At 37.3% G+C, this 18,036-nt stretch overlaps 1 pseudogene; it reads right to left on the bottom strand.

Moving 5' to 3' along the window:
• The window catches only part of LOC112519924, a 60,478-nt pseudogene extending 44,266 nt beyond the window's left edge, over window positions 1-16,212 (bottom strand).
• Window positions 16,213-18,036: the final 1,824 nt, after the last annotated feature.

Genomic DNA, 18,036 nt, shown 5'->3' with positions numbered 1-18,036 from the left:
TACATACATACATACATACATACATACATACATACATGTAATTGATCGGTACCTCCTTCCGTAAATGCCTTGCCTTGGGCGTGCCCGCAAAGGTCCGATAACAGGGGAGGACAGGTTGTCTTTTCCGGTGCTTGCTTATGAGGTATGGCAAGTAGGGCTCACAAAATGTGGACCACGGGGCCATGAGGTCCCCGCCAATAAACCTTTTTTTTTTTTACATACATACATACATACATACATACATACATACATACATACATACATACATAAATACACACATATATACACACACACACACATACATACATACATACATACATACATATATATATATATATATTTTCCACAAGATCTTGGATAAATTGAAACAAGTACGGTTAAAGGAAGGTTGGTACATGTGTTTAGAGGTCAAAAGGAACACACCATCTTGTCCCAATAATGACTTTGAGTAAAGTCCCCTTATTGATGCGGTTACAAGAAATAATTAGCAACTTGGCCAAATAACAAGAGTTAGACGAATTCTTCAAGAGAATCTCTTATTAAGTTTTTAATCCAAAAAGTCCCAAACTATAAAAAAACCTACACTTAAATAAAGGATGGTTACAAATCTTTAGCAAAGGATAGGGAAAATCCTTACTACAGATAACAACTACAAAAAAGAGATAAAAACATAAATTTCCAAAAAAAATCTAGAAAATAAAAGCAATCTTGTAAACTAGAGTAGAATTATGATTTATCTATATTTCTTGTATTTACCATTATCTTGATTTCCTGCATCATCTTTCTCCGCTTGAAAATGACTCGTCCCCGAGTCGGCTTCGTCTTTACTATTCCCTTTGTAAAGTGTTAAGTCCACAACATTGAAAGTAGCCGAAACGTTACAATGACCTGGAAGTTTTACCTTCTATGCGTTATCATTAATCTTCTTTATTATTTGAAAAGGAGCATCAACGTGTAGCTTCAACTTTCCATAACGCCCTGTCGGAAATCTTTGTTTTCGCAAATGAATCCATACCAAATCACCTTTGCAGAACTGAACTTGCTTACGATGTTTTTCCGCTTGTTCTTTGTATTGCTCATTAGAGCGAATAATCTATTTATGAACTTGTTCATGTAACTCCTTAATTTGAGTCGAATGTTGTTTCTCTTCAACTCTAAGCTGATCCATAATAGGAATGGGTGCCAAGTCAAGTGGCGTAGTTGGATTGTGGCCATACATGATCTCGAATGGGGTTTTACCGGTTGTGTGATTGATGGAACAAACTCTGCTTGAGGAAGAACGAGGTCCCATTGCTTGGGATTTTCACCCGCCAAACTTCGTAATAAATTCCCTAAACTTCAGTTTTCCCATCGGTTTGTGGGTGATGGGAACTACTAAACTGCAACTTAGACCCCATTCGATTCCATAAGGTATGCCAAAAATGACTAACAAATTTTATATCTCGATCAGAGGTGAGTGATTTTGGGATACCATGTAACTTGACAATTTCAGAAAAGTATAACCGGGCGACCTGGTTTGCATCAAAGGTTTTGGAACGAGGAATAAAGTGAGACATTTTGGAGAAACGGTCGACAACCACCATTACTGAATCTTTATGGCATTGAGTTCGGGGTAAGCCAAACATGAAATCCAAACTAATATCTTTCCATGGAGTTTTGGGTACAGATAAGAGTGTATACAACCCCGCCATTATTTCCATCGGTTTTGGCTATGTGACATGCACAACATCTTTCCAAAATCCGGCTAACATCTTTTCCCATACGTGGCCAATGTTCTTAAATGATCGGTAATGTTTAATCTCTTCCAAAGTGACTAGCAAGACCTCCGACATGGCGCTCCAAAATAATAGCTTCCCCTAAAGGGCTTACGAGAATACATAATCGTGCACTTTTGAATAAATAACCGTCATGCTTTGAGAATTGTTGGAATGCTCCTGAAGCACACCTGCCCTATATATCAAGAAAATCTGGGTCATCCTGATAAAAATCTCGAAAATGTATCGAAGCCATGAATCCAGATCTACATGGTAGAAAGTAAAGACTGGCGCCTGCTAAGGGCATCAACTACTTGATTTTGGGACCCGTCCTTATGGTTAATGACAAAAGGAAAAGCCTGAAGGAACTCGACCCATTTACCGTATCTTGGGTTCAAGTTATGTTGGTCATTGATATACTTTAATGCCTCATGATCCGAGAATAAAACAAACTCGTTGGGAAGCAAATAATGGCGCCAAGTGTCTAACGCACGAAATATAGCATAAAACTCTTTATCGTAGGTGGAACACTTGTGACGTGTCTCATTTAATTTTTCGCATACACTTCACATTCTACTTGAAAAACATCAACAAAAACGGGCAAGGCTAAAACAGAAGCTTGGGTTACCTTTCTTTTAAAATATCAAACACTTTGGCAGCCTCATTCATCCAACTAAAATGGCCACCCTTTAAGCAAAATTGTGACGGGAGCAATAAGGGTGCTAAAATTCTGGACAAAACGAAGATAAGAAGAGGCTAACCCATGGAAACTACAGATTTCATGGATCTTTGTTGGTGTAGGACAATTAATGATAGCCTCGGTCTTTGTTTTATCCATCTTTATCCCGTCGCCCGAGATAACATACCCAAGGAATATAACTTCTTTCACAAGGATGCTGCACTTTTCCTGTTAGCATATAATCTTTGTTCCTGTAAAATATAGAATACTTGACGAAGATGCGATACATGTTGCTTAATGGTTTTGCTAAAGATTAAAATATCGTCAAAATATACGACGACAAATTTACCAATAAAAGGGTTGAAAACTTGGTTCAGAAGTCGCATGAACATACTAGGGGCATTGGATAGGCCGAAAGGCATGACCATCCATTCGTACAATCCATCAGGTGTCTTGAAGACCATCTTTCATTCGTCCCTGAGCCTCATTAGAATATGATGATAACCGCTTCTTATATCTATTTTTTGAGAAAAAAGTGGAACCGTATAATTGATCAAGTAGATCATTGGAATGAGGAATGGGAAAATGGTACTTGATACACATCTGAAAAGATCCTCCATGTTTTGGTGCTACTAATGCGGGTACCGCGCACAGACTCATGCTCTCCCGTATCAAACCTTTCTCGAGTGGCTCGGTAACTTGATGTTGTAGCTCTTCGTACTTCTTTGGATTCATTCGATAAGCAGGTTTATTCGGGATGGCAGAACCAGGAACAAGATCAATGGGGTGTTGAATATCCCACATTAAAGGAAAACCGGGCGGTGTCTCATGTGGTAAAACATCCATATATTCTTCAAGTGTGGATCGAATCGGTGTTGGAATGGAAGGCTCTGGTTTGTTCTCTTCCGCCACCTCAACATCAAACATGATTGGACTAACGGTTGCCACCCTCTTGAAATCCGCCCATCTAAGAAACAAAGCACACCCATTATCTGATGATTGGCATGTATCAAGTGGCGCCAACGTAATGTTCACCCCAACTTTATGAAAACTATATGTATTTTTAGACCCATCATACTTGGTTTTGCGAACGTATTTCCAGGGCAAACCCAAGAGGATGTGACACGCGTCCATGGGAATAAATTCACACCACATCTCATGGTGATATTGCTTTCCAATAGTAATTGAACCAAGCACTACTTACTTACTTTCACAATGTTTCCCCATTTCAACCACGTCAATTGGTAGGGCTCGATATGATCTTCCACTTTTCCACCATGTTGGTTTATACAACATTTTCATAATTGCCCCCATCGATAATCATATTGCATACCTTACCCTTGGCGGTACATTTGGTGCGAAAGATGTTGATTCGAAGCTACAAGTCATCATCAATGGATTTCAAAACCACGACACTCAAAACCTGTTGGATCACCAAAGTTTCTACGTGATCGGCATATATGACCTCGTGTTCATCATCTAATAGCTCTTCCTCGTTATCCAAATCAAAGGTTGGGTCGGGATCATCATCTACAAACAAAACTATCCATTGACTAGGACAATCTTTCATCAAGTGTCCCAACCCTTGACATTTAAAACAACGTAATACCCGAGTATTCCTTCCATTTTATGTATTACTTGACGAAGGAATGGCTTTAGGTGTAGCTCCTTTGGCTGTTACGAGCACATTAGTTTTTAGAGTAGGAGTAAATCTGGTTCCACTAATTTTACTCTTACTTTTAAGTTGCTTCTCGACTTTCAAATCTGGCCTACATACATCCCTATAAGACCAATACTGTTGGAGGCTTACCACATCCGATATTTCAGGTTGAAGTGTGCCTAAGAACCTTGCTAGGAGTCACACCACATTCGACGTTGATCGAATTCGTTGATGAATTCCTCAATAGATAGATCGCGTTGGGATATATTATGATAGTCGAGAAAGGCTTCCTGCCTATAGTTCTTAGGCAAGAACTTCCTTTTTAACAACTTTTTCATCTTCTTCCATGCATAAATGTTCGATTTTTCTTCTCGGTACCACTGCTTCTTGACAAGATCCCTCCAAAGAGAGGCATGTTTTCAAAGCTTTATTGCCACCAGCTTGACATTTAGATGGTCCGGTATGTCTCGAAGATCAAAGACATGCTTGACCGTGCTTAATGCTTAACCAATCTATGAAGTCATCGGGTTGGGCTTTCCTGTAAACTCAGGAATTTCTATTTTCATCCTCAAATTTCTAAAAAGGTCCTCAAGATAACCACCATGAACACAAAAGAGTTCTCTGCCAAAAGGATTGACATCATCTTTCGTGTCGTCCCAAATTCCCGCCTTAGATTTAGCCTATTCTGCCGGCGAGTCCTGTTGGAGCTCGAGTTCTCGTATCCATTGACGTAGCTGCTCAATTTCCAAATCCTGTGAGTCACGGGGTTTTGGTACATCATTGTCATGTGGAAATATTCCATGACCTCTACGTTGATGCCTGCACCATGGGGTCTTCCACATCTGGCCATTCGAACCAGCGCGATCTGATAGCAAATGATGTGGTTACGAGAAATAATTAGCAACTTGGCCAAATAACGAGAGTGAGACGAATTCTTCAAGAGAATCTCTTATTAAGTTTTTAATCCTAAATTCCCAACCAATAAAAAAACCTACACTTAAATAAGGGATGGTTACAAATCTTTTAGCAAAGGATAGGGCAAATCTTTACTAAAGATAACAACTACAAAAAGGAGATAAGAACATAAATTTCCCAAAAAAATTTAGAAAATAAACGCAATCTTGTAAACTAGAGTAGAATTATGATTTATCTAGACTTCTTGCATTATCATTATCTTGATTTCCTGCATCACTTATGAAGATGAAATGTCTTTCTCCCGTCACGATCCAACACGATACCTCTACACATTACAGTAGAGTCGGATTTGGAAAAATTTCAAAGTCGTTGTACATAATTAGTAGTATAATATAAAATAAAAATTAATTATAAATTATCCTCTACAGTTGATCACATAGTTCTTCATGTTTTGGAATCGGTTAATTATATAGTCGTTCAATTTTTTTATGAAACAAGTGATTGTAGCATTTAAAAATGCTTTGGGAAATTAAATAATAGAACTATAGACAAATTAATATGTTGATCCTTTCTCTCAGTGATTTGATGATAATCTCTTTTATCTATCAAAGTGTACTATCTCTGTATATAGCTTCAGCGATCATCACTGAGTCTGTTCAGTAATCGCTGAACATGTATTGTAATTTCTTTAGAGACAAATATATTTCAAAAAGAGAAAACTCACACCACAGATCCTTCAGTGATATTGAAGATAGAAGCTCAAGATAGAGACTTGTAAGTTCGTGATCTGAAACGGTTTTCAGTGATAACAAGCTTGTCTACACAAGATTCAGCGAATACTAAAGAAACCTCAGTGCTATTCCAGTGTCAGCGATCAGTGAATCTTGTTAAATAAGATTAGTTTTTTTTTGTCGTAACCTTCTGCACACAAATGACAAACCCATGTCTTTCAAAGCAAAGTATTGTACGGTGTCACTCTATTGTCTCCAAGTGTGCTTACCTACTTTATGAAAGACGACTATTCATATACGGTCAAAAGACTGTATATCTACAACAAAGGACAAGCTCACCTCTAAAAGCCTGTCACATGCTTTGTACCTTCTGAATTGCATTTAATGTGGTGGGTATAAATAGCTGAGAAGTTCTTCTTCTCAGTTAAATATTTGAATCTCAGTCCAAGCTTCCTTGCTTTGAAGATCTTTTTACCCAAAAAGATACTCCTCCCTCTAAGTCTCTATCTAAGAGAAACACAACCACTCTAACAAGTGAAGAGCACAAGACCTTGTTAACCTATTTCTTTTAGCAAGTATTTTCTTTATTGCTATATGTAACTTGTGTATATCTTTGATTGTTTAAATAAGTTATGTATCTTATCTTTTTTGCAAACAATCTGTAAAAATCTGTATTGATCTTCTTTATCAATATAAGTTGTTTTTCAAAGTGAAAGCTATTGTGTATGTATTCATCCCCCTTTTCTACAAATTGTTACCTAAAAATGAGAGTAAACTCTTGTAGATCCGGTTAGGACCAACAAGTGGTATCAGAGCAGTGTTTGTTTTAGTGTCATATTGTTGTTTTATTGGTGTTCTATCATCTCTTCTCTCTGGATAATTTATTTACCTTTCAAATGGCTTTACAAAACACGAGCACAAACTTTCACGATGATGGCTTTCTTGCCAAACTTCTGCGGTTCATCAGAGACAACTTCAGTCTCTGGAAGAACCAGACGTCTCTTTCTTAGAGAGTGTGGATCCTGAGATTCCATACTACATTGAGAGTGGACCTTATGTTTCATTCGCAATCCCTCCCAGCAGTTCCTGCTACTGTAACGACTACTGCGATTCATGAACGACAGATTCTGAAGCTCCCTCATCAAAAGAGTGACAAAGACAAGAAGAACATGGCTTTAGATACTCGTGCGAGATCTATAATAGCCATGGCTCTTTCTGACGAGGTTTATCACTCCGTAATGAAGCTTAAAACCTCAAAACCATGTGGGATACTCTTTATGTTCAATATAAAGGTACTTCTAAAGTACAATAATTGAGGAAGATAAATTTAGTAAGACATTATGAAAGTTTTCTTTGTGGAAAATCTAAATCTTTGTCAGAAGTATATCAACGCTTTAATTGTCTTCTTATTTATTTGAGGACAATTGGAAGAGAATATTCCAACTCAGAGACGCTAACAAAGTTCCTTGAATGTTTTCCAGAATCATGATAATTATACCATGTGTCTCAAGATGTATAAGAACATGTCCTCCTTTTCCTTCAGTTCTTTTTATGGGATATTTCTTAATCATGAGCAATCCCGCCAGTTAAAAAAGAATCTTCTAAAAGGCTCCAGAGAAATGAAAAGCTCTCTTTTAGCTTTGATCTCTGATAGCCCTTCAACTAACCCTTCTATTTCTTCTACTCCCTCCTCATCTCTTTCTATCATTGAGTTAGATCCTTCTAACTCTGAGGACTTGCCAGACGCTGATCTTTCAAAGTTTGATGAGTCACTGGCCCTTCTTACTAATTCTATCAGAAGGTTCACTAGAAAAAGCAACTTCTGCAGATCTCCTTCTTTGACCATAGCTAATAAGCCAAAGAAAGCTAATGAATGCAAAGCTCATTTTGCTAGTGAATGCATGTCGAAGAAAGCTGGAAAGCCATCTTAAAACCTCACATCCTTCTTCAGACATAAAAATGAGAAATACCTGAAGCTGAAAGAGAAGTACAAGATGATGAAGAATCTCCAGCGTAATGGCAGAGGTTTGGTCGCTGAAGAACAGGACTGTGCTGATTCATCTAATGTATCGTCCTCGGACGAGGAAGACACGACCTATCTCTGCATCATGGCCAAGGATGTCAAGGATGAACCGTCTGAGACATCATCCTCCAGTGATCCATCTTTGTCAACCTCTACTCAGTTATGTAATCTGAATTAACCTTCTTCTTCTTCTTCCTCTGATAGCCTATCTGCACTAGATACACCGACGGTGGACCTTTACAATGCTCTAAATGGCAAATCCAAAGCTGAAAATCTTGATCTTCAAGAAAAATTAGAGAGATGTCATTATAAGGTCAAAGAGTTAACTACGATTGAAGAAAATCTTAAGGATCAAGTCATTGTAAACCAAACCATTAGCATTGAATGCGAGAAAGCTAAGTTATCTTTCTGAGTATTTCATCATTTGATCTATGATCAATTGATTTTTAAGAACAATGTCATCTCGAGAAGTAATGGCTATCAGCTTAGACACAGAACCTCCTGTACTTTTCAGAGGGGATTATTCTCAATGGAAGGACATATTCCTTGACTTTATTGACAGACAAAGACTTGGTCCTATGATGAGAGAATCCCCGAGAAATGGACCATCCATCTTCATTCTGATGCCACTCTACCTATCCTTGTTCAACAACAAGTGCCGAGAGAGTATGCTTCCATGACAAAGATGGAAAGAGCATGAGTTGATGTTGATAAGATGATAAGGTCCTACATTCTGCAAGGTCTACCAAACGATATCTATACCAGTATAGATTGTCAAAAAGAAAGTGGGAAGACCATGTGGGATCAGATCGAGAAGTAGTTGATGGGGAGAGGTATCGGTTATCAAATCAAAGTGACTAATTGTCTCAAGAGCTACGAGAACTTCAAGCAAAGAGATGGTGAGATGCTTGAGTCTGTCTACGAGAGGTTTTGTAATCTATTGAATTATCTTAGAAAGAACGGGATATAGAAGACTCTGATAGAGAAAAACATCAAGTTTCTAAGCAATCTTCAATTGTGAAGAGGCTTGCTTCTCAGATTAGTCAGAGCACGTCCCTATCAGAAGTGGACATTCATGTTGTTTACGAGATGTTGTTGCGAGAAATCATCAGTGGATCTCCTAGCTCTTGTTGCTGCTGAAAAGAGGTCAGAGGTATGCTTCCATAAGTTTGAAAGCAGAGAAAGAAGATAGTGAAGAGTCCAACACTGGCAAAGAGGACAATGGTTTTAACTCTGACTTGAACGACATCACACAAGCTATGCTCATTATGATAAAGGATTTTCAGAAGAAGCGGGGAAAACATTGATGGCTAAAGTGATCATTGGCTGCAAATTTCAGAGAGCGATGATGATGATGAAGCAGACACGCATATCTGCTTCATGGCCAATGACTCTGACGCTCAGAGTTCCGATGATGATGATGCTGGATCTTGCAACTCTGATTCTTTCGAGGTACATTCTATGTCTCTCTTTGAAGAAACAATTATGGAATTGATGAATAGAATAACTATTTTTTATGGCAACCTCCAAAAAGAAAATAAATTGAGTGCCTCTAGGGAAACTAAGTGCAAAAAAAATCATGAGCTAATAGTCACTCTCTCATAAGCTCAAAAGAAGAAAATGAGAGATTTCTTAACAATAAAGATAATGTTTCAAAGACCCTGTCTGGATAGATATATGAGTTATGTTCGGTGATATCTCACACCTTTAGACTAATGAAATTGGGCCACAAAGCAAGTATACAATACGGCCCAATGTCGTCTTTCCAAGTAATAAAGTGGTACAAGTACCGAATTATCGTCCACGGAGATTGTAGCAAAAGTTAAATTAGAGTCCAATGAAAGAGATGATTTCAGATGACGATTTTGAAAACTTCAGTTTGATATTAAAGGGAATTAAAATAGAATACATAATATAAAAATGAAGCAAGAGTGTAAGACTTAAGGTGAGACCTAAACATAAATTCCAGCAGCCAAAGCTATAGGAATGCTACAGCAAGCAGTGTTTCGAAACTAAGTTCCACCATCTATTTTGAAGGCATTCCTCTCGGACTTCACCATTGCACTATATTATAGCTTTCCACCCATATATCTATGTGGTGTCCGGACCAGGGATAGTGACAAGATGGTGTTTTCAAAATATATGGATAAACAAATTTCTTTGTTAAAAATCACTCTCTCGAGTCGATTCCCATATCATTCGAGTTGGCGTGTGTTCTAGATAGTTCATCTCTGAATCTATCGTACTTTGACACTTTTGAAGAGTGACCAACCTGTCGGCTATTAAGTTTTGAAAAACATAAATGACAAGTCTCCTTGTCGGCAACTTTCTCAAGTCTACCTCTTATGTCATTCAAGTTGACGTGCTTATCAATGGCTTATCTCTAAGTCCATGGCACTTTAACACTTTCGAAGTGATCAACCCGTCAAGAAGTGTGCTTTGTTTTTATAAAAACACGAATGAAACAATGGAACGTCGTTTACGAAAACACTTAGCTACTTTCGTTTGGTTTGAAAATCTCACCTTTCCGTCTCACACCCAAGCTATAAAAGCTTAGTTACTCATAACGGAAAGTAAATTACAAGAAAAATAAATGACGGAAAGTAAAGACATAAACGTAAATTGCGTAAAGTAAATGACGAGAAAATAAATAACGAGAATGTAAATGACGAGAATGTAAATTGCGAAAATTAAATAACGGAAAGCAAATAAAAATAAATGTAAAGGAACATAAAGTAAAGAACAAAAAATTAAAAGACAATAATTAAAAATGAAAGATTAAAATTTAAGAATTTGATTTCTCAAAGGATTCTCACATATCAGTCCTAACAAGCTGATTTGCTCTTAGAAATGTGGTTATGAAGTGTGTGGAAATGAGAGGCCAAGCCCCCCTTTTATACCCAAAGGAGGCACAAAACAACAAAAGATTTACCCAAAGGTTAATACCCAAAAGTTAACCAAGGAGCATCTAAAGTACAAGAGTACATATAAAGTCAAAAATCTCAGATTTTAAAAAGTCTTCCGGCCATTTCCAGCTGTCTTCCGGTAAGCATCCAAAAGGCAGCGGCTTAATCGTTAAGCTCCTCGTAAAGCCAAGCACGTATCAGGTGGCCACTGCTCCAATGCTGTAGCATCAGGCTCTTTAGCAAAAAATTCTCCATTAGCTTGTATCTTTGAGTCCCAACAAGTTAACCACAATATTTAGCTACATAATAATAAAGGTATAAAAAATTAATCAAAATGACTCAAAGTGGGAATGAAAGGAAACTAATTTAACTAATAAGACGTAAAGTGAGTGCATTATATGTTGAATTCTCAACACATATCAAGTTATCAGATAAGTTGATTCTCTCGAAAAGAGAGACGAATGAGTATGCATTAGTGTATGAAAAGGTATGTTATGAAAATACTAATTTGATTTTTAAACTTCAGAATCTTGAAGAAATATTTGCGAATAGAGGTCAAACAGATCAAACAATTTTAATGAACAAGCCAAAGGAATTCTTATTTTATCAACCCAAAACTGGTTTGGGTTTTGAAAACCCGAGCTACTTGGAAAAAGCAGTTTCACAAATTCCTACATTGTATAGTTATCTTTACATGAAACTGGATCCTAACTATTGAATGAAGTTCACTTCATCATCTTCTGAAGTTGAGGCAAGAAAAGATGCCAACAGGAAAAGATTGGACAAAATGCAAGTTCCTTTTGTGTATGCTAGACTGAATGAGTCATATCCATATGTCAGACAACCTCTGTCGGATGACTACTTTAGAAGCTACACTAAGGAAGAACTTTCCCAAGGTGAACTCGAACATACAGAAAATGATATTGAACCAAATGTGTAAGTTCCACCTTTTCTTGAAGAAAATATTTCGGAATTGACAAAAGGTTTTAAAGAATAACATGATCAAATGTTTTAAAGATTAAAAATCCCGAACTGTCTGTTTCAAAGGCTTCTAAAGGAAAACAAGTTCAAGGCTCTCAAGATTTGTTGTTCTGCATGTGGATTGAATGATTTTATTGACAATAATTATGCTTGTGATTGGTTTGGCACATATCATGTTTCAAATTATGAAAATCCTAAACCAAAAGTATGGAAACCTAAACCAAAAACCACTTCTAAGCCTTACAAGAAAGGAACCGTCTTTAAATGGGTACCTAAATCCACTTAATTTCTTTGGAGAATGGTCATGTGTGGTATCCCGACTCAGGTTGTTCAAAGCACATGACCATAAGAAAAGAGATACTGTCAAAATTTATAGAGAGGTATGGAGGGACGGTACAGTTTAGAAATGATCAGTTCTCACCGATCATAGGTTACGAAGACATCATGTAAGGAAATCTTACTATGAAGAAGGTGTCTTACGTAGAAGGTCTCAGACACAACCTCTTCAGCATTGGTCAATTCTGCGACAACAACCCTTGAGGTTCATTTTAAAGCCAATAGTTGCAGTGTCCGAAAAGCAGAGGGAGTTGAACTATTGATCTGTCTAACATCAAAGTCAAATCTGATGTTTGTCTTCTGTCCAAAGCCTCTGAGCAACAAACTTCTTGTGGCACAGACGACTCTCCCATTTAAACTTTGCAAATCTCAACAAGTTGGTGACATGAAGGTTAGTAAAAAGATTACCGGAGCTGAAGTTTCAGAAAGAACTCTTGTGTGCTGCTTGCGAGATGGGAAAGATGAAAAGAGATTCTCACAAGTTCGTTACAGAATAAAAAACTTCAAGACCGTCGTAGCTGATTCATGTAGATCTCTGTGGTTCTATAAGGACAAAAAAGCATCAATAGGAAGAAGTACGTGTTGGTGATGGTGGACGATTACTCATGGTACACTTGGGTCAGGTTCTTGAGAACCAAGGACAAAACCCTAAGCTCATCATCTTGTTCATCAAAATTGTTCAAGTGAACCTGCAGTTGAGCGTGCAATCGATCCGAATTGACAACGGTTTAGAATTCATGAACAATACACTGGACAAATATCTAGAGTCTGTTGGGATTTATCATACCTTGTCAGTGCTTCAAACTTCACAGTAAAACGAAGTGGCAGAGAAGAGAAATCGTACTTTGGTAGAAGAGGCGGGAACCATGCTCACTATTGAGATGGTAGATGACATAAAATGTCACATTCTGAGTTTGGGGTCTTAGGTGCAGAAGAGGAGGCTTCAGCAAGAGAGTCTTCAGCAAAAACTTGAATTGCCAAAGGAGCCGCAGTGAGAGATTCATTTACTGAGAGAGGTTTAGTGACTGAAGGATCAATATTTGAAGTAGGAGGGGGTATGTGACTAATGGGGAAGACATTAATCCCTGAAGAGGATTCAACTTCATTATTAGTCACGTCTGGAATGATAAATGGATCATCGTCAGCTTCAAGGAGATCAACGTTGGGTTGATTGTTGAACAAAACTTCAAGTTCTCCAGAATGAGATATCATCTAATTATCTAACTCTTCTTCATCATCAAGGATGGGTTTATAGTTAGCTAATTGAGATTCATCAAACGTGGCATAAATAATTTCTTTTATTGTTTGTCGTCTTTTGTTGAATATTTTGAAGGCTTTATATAATGAAGAATATCCAAGAAAGAATCCTTCATCAGCTTTGGGATCAAACTTTCCAAGATGATCTCTATTGTTTAAGATGTAGAAGGTACAACCAGAGATGTGTAGAAAGCTGAGAGAAGGCTTTCTGCTATGAAAAAAGTTCGTAGGCTATCTTCTTGAATCTCTTAACGATCAGCGACTGATTTTGAATAAAACATGCAGTATTGATAGCTTCTGCCTGGAATTGAGTAGGAAGAAGAGACCCGTTGAGCATAGATCGAGCGGCTTCGATTATCGTTCAATTTCTCTTTTCAACAACCCTATTTTGTTGTGGAGTTCTCATAGCAGAGAAATTGTGTGAGATTCCCTTGTTCTCAAGGAAGTTATCAGTGGTACTCTTTTAGAGTTCAGTGCAATGATCATTCCTTATAGAGCGTACCTTGATGTTGTTCAGTACTTCTATGCACTTTATGAACGAGATGATTTTTTCAGGTGTATCAGTCTTGGATCTAAGAAAGAAAACCCAAGTATACCTAGAAAACTCGTGAACAATAACGAGTGTGTATTTCTTTCCAGCTATGGATTGTACATTGATAGGGAAAATAAATCCATATGTAGTAGCTGAAGCAGAGAGGTCACTGAAGAGACTTGTTTTGATTTAAGACTAGCATTTGTCTACTTTCCTTTTTCATACACTGAGGAAAGAGTTTCCTTTGCAAAAGAGTGTTGAGGAAGCCCAGTGACAAGTTCTTTTCTAGACAACTTGTTCAGTGTCTTAAAGTTGAAATGAGAAATCCGTTTGTGCCACAGCCAGTTGATATCTGAAGAGGCTTTAGAGAGAAAACAAGTATTCTCAATGAAGGGAGAATCCATGTTGATGACATATATGTTCTCTTGACAAGAGCCTATTAGAGCAAAATTGTCATCTTTGTCAAAGACATAACATGTACTTTTTAGAAAATTAACTAGGAAATCTTTATCACATAGTTGACTGATGCTGAGAAGATTATGCTTCAGTCTTTCAACATATGCAACACGTCTGAAGGTGGTTTCACCATTGGCTAATATATCAAAGCCTTTGGTATATCTTTTTCCGTTTTCTCCAAAGGTCACAGAATGGCCTCTTTCATCTTTAAAGTCCGAGAGCAGAGTTTTGTCACCAGTCATATGTCTTGAGCATCCATTATCTAGATACCAGATGCCTTTGACTTTCTGCAATAGAAAAGATATTAAGTTTTCTTTGCTACCCATTTCTCAATGGGTTAAGCAGAGTTAGAAACATCTTTTTCACTGACACAAAAAGCTCAGAGTCAGCAAGAGCCTTCACTAAACCTGAAGAAGAGGCGTCAATGATATTCTTCATATTAGTTGTTTTAAAAACTTTTGTGGATGATTTCACTTTAGCCGACTTTTTAGCCTTAGTTACGTTCTTTATCATAGTTGACAACCTATATTTGGTAGCTGAAGGACTCTTACTGGCAACATGAGTAGTTTCAGCAAGTGACAACACTTCTTATAGCTGAAAATAGCTTTAGGGCCAGAAGATTCGATGCTTGGGAGCCTTAGAAGAGAGGGACCAGCTCCAAGAATACATTTTTTCAGTTGTTCGTGGAGGAACAACGAGAGATTTAGATATCTTGGGTGAAAGATTCACTTTCAGTTTTGGGCTTGATCTCTCAGAGCATTCAGAGATCTTTGTCCTTGAGGAAGAAGGTTTACAAGCTGAAGGAATAGAACAAGTTCTATTCAACTTGTGGTCCTTCTGAGAGAGAAGAGAAATATTGACAATAGTCTTACCTTTGTCTTTGCATTTTGAACTAAGAGAAGTTCCTTCAAGAAGAATTTCAATAGAGGAGTACTCAGAGGAAGAAGTATCAAGGATAGAAGAGATAAAAGTTCCAAACTTAAGCATGGACTTGTCACTGACATTATTTTCCTATCATAGGAATATCCTAGACCACTCTTGATCTTGGAGGGGATCTGAGTGTTAATGATCTTAGTGGCTATGAGAGAATATTTACACCATCCTTCAATGGTAGCCTTTTCAGCCTTGAGTTTAGCAATTGCTTGCTCACGCTCAGCGATAGACTGCTCGCATTCGATGATGATAGCTTGGTTTACAATGACCTGATCCTTAAGATTTTCTTCAGTCTAAGTCAGCTCTTTGATATTAGAATGGGATTTCTTTAATTGTTCTTGTAAATCATAGTTAAGCTTTTTAGCTTTGGATTTGCCATTCAGAGCATTGTAAAGATCCATGGTCAGCGTATCTAGTGCAGATAGGCTATCACATCTAGAAGTAGAAGGGTCATTCAGATTACATACCTGAGTAAAGGTTGATGGAGAGGGATTACTGGAAGATGATGTCTCAGATGGTTTATCCTTGACATCCTTGGCCATAAGACAAAGATAGGTCGTGTCTTCCTCGTCCGGGGATGATTCTTCAGTTGAATCATCCCAGTCATATTCTTCAACAATAAGACCTTTGCCTTTATGTTGGAGATTCTTCATCTTTTTGTACTTCTCCTTGAGTTTCATGCATTTGTCATTTTTAGGTTTGAAGGAGGATGAGATGTTTGAAGATGGCTTCACAGCTTTCCTTTGACCTGCACTTACTTGCAAAGTGTCCTTAATGCAGTTAGCTGAGGCCTTTTCAATAAGATTTGACTTTCGCTTTTCAGCAATAGTCAGAGAAGGAGATCTGCGAAAATTACTTTTTCTGGCAAACCTTCTGAAAGAGTTTGTAAGGAGGGCCAGTGACTCATCAAACTCTGATAAATCAACGTCTGTTAAGTCCCCAGAGTTAGAAGAATCTAACTTAGTGATAGTAAGAGAAGAAGAAGTAGAAGAAATAGAAGGATCGGCTGAAGGGATTTCAGAGATGAAAGCTAAAGTAAAGCTTTTCATTTCTCTTGAATCTTTAAGAAGATTCTTCTTCAGCTGACGGGATTGCTTATGATTAAGCAATATCCCATAAAGAGAGCAGAGGGAAAGGGAGGACATGTCCTTAGACATCTTGAGACACATGGTATAATTGTCCATCATTCTGGAAAACATTCTAAGAACTTTGTCAAGGGCTCAAAGTTGGAATATTCTTTCCCAATTTTTCTTAAATCAATAAGAAGACAATTAAAACGTTGATGTACTTCAGACAACGCTTCAGATTTTCCACAAAGAAAACTTTCATATTGTATTACTAAATTTATCTTCTTCGATTCTTCTACTTCAGAAGAACCTTTATATTGAACACAAAGAGTGTCCCACATGGTTTTCGAGGTTTTTAACTTCATAACGGAGCGATAAATCTTGTTAGGAAGAGACATGGCTATCATAGATCTTGCTCAAGTATCTAAAGTCATTTTCTTCTTGTCTTCGTCACTCCATTAATGAGGTAGTTTTGGAATCTGCCTTTCAGTAATGGCGGTAGTCATAGTAGTTACAGGAACTGCTAGAGAAATTGCAAATGAAACATAAGATCCATTTTCAATATAGTATGGAATCTCATGATCCACACCTTCTAAGAAAAGAGACATTCGGTTCTTCAAGAGACAAAAGTTGTCTCTGATGAATGGGGGAGGTTTGGCAAGAGAACCATTATCGTGAAAATTTGTGTTTGTGTTTTGCAATGCCATTAGAATGGTAAATAAATTATCTATAAAGAAGAGATAATAAAAACACTAATAAAACACTGATAGATACTAAAAAAACACTGCTTTGATACCGCTTGTTGGTCCCAGCCAGATCTACAAGAGTTTAAAGGTAATAGTTTTAGAAGGGGGGCATGAATACAAACATAACTTCTTTCACTTTTAAAAATACTTTATTGATAAAGAAGATCAATACAGAATTTTATAGATTATTTGAAAAATAGATAAGATACAGAACTTATCTAAACAATCAAAGAAACACACAAGATACAAAAAGCAAGAAAGAAAAGACTTGCTAAAAGAAAAGGTTAAGAAGTCTTGTGTTTGGGAAGAAGCCTTTCTCTTAGGTAGAGAGTTGATCTTCAAGAAGTGAGAATTCTTGGTATCAATTTGCTTCCTCTAGATATACATAGTTAAGAAGGAGCAACTTCTCAGCTATTTATATATGTTGGCATTAAATGCAAGTCAGACGGTACAAAGCATGTGGCAAGCTTCGAGAGGTGAGCTTGTCCTTTGTTGCAGATGTACAGGCTTTTGCCGTATATGAATAGTAGTCTTTCACAAAGTAGGTAAGCACCCTTGGAGACAATAGAGTTGTAACATCAATTTCTAATATACCCAATTATTTGCTTAGTATATTTAATTATTGGGTTAAAGAGAGCTTATGATTTAGTGGAAGTTTAGGTTTGAAGTTTTAGAATTTTATTTCTTAAGAATATATTAGAGGATTTGAAAAATATTATGTCAAATGGATACGTAAAATGGATTTTTTTGGGAGATATTTTCTGGAATATTTTGTTGGATGTTATAGATTATCTCTTTATGAACGTGTAGGTGAAAACCTCATAGAAAACGGAGGTCCAAGCAAAAAGTTATGAATATTTTAAGTGTTGATAGTCAAAATGGGTACCTAGCCGGGCCAAACCGGCCCAACTCGAGTTTTAGCATTATAAATTGGAGTTTTGGCCCATTTTTCATGTCATCTAAGTCCATAACTCACACACACTCTAGAGATGCGATTTTCACACACATAGGCTTGATTCAACTCAAATCAAAGAGGAACTACAAGATCTTGGGAGGATTT

This window comes from Cynara cardunculus, assembly GCF_001531365.2.
Source record: "Cynara cardunculus var. scolymus isolate 2C chromosome LG 10, CcrdV1, whole genome shotgun sequence".
NCBI lineage: Eukaryota > Viridiplantae > Streptophyta > Magnoliopsida > Asterales > Asteraceae > Cynara > Cynara cardunculus.
Note: the sequence above shows the minus strand (reverse complement) of the source record. Positions and strands in the feature narration are given on the sequence as shown.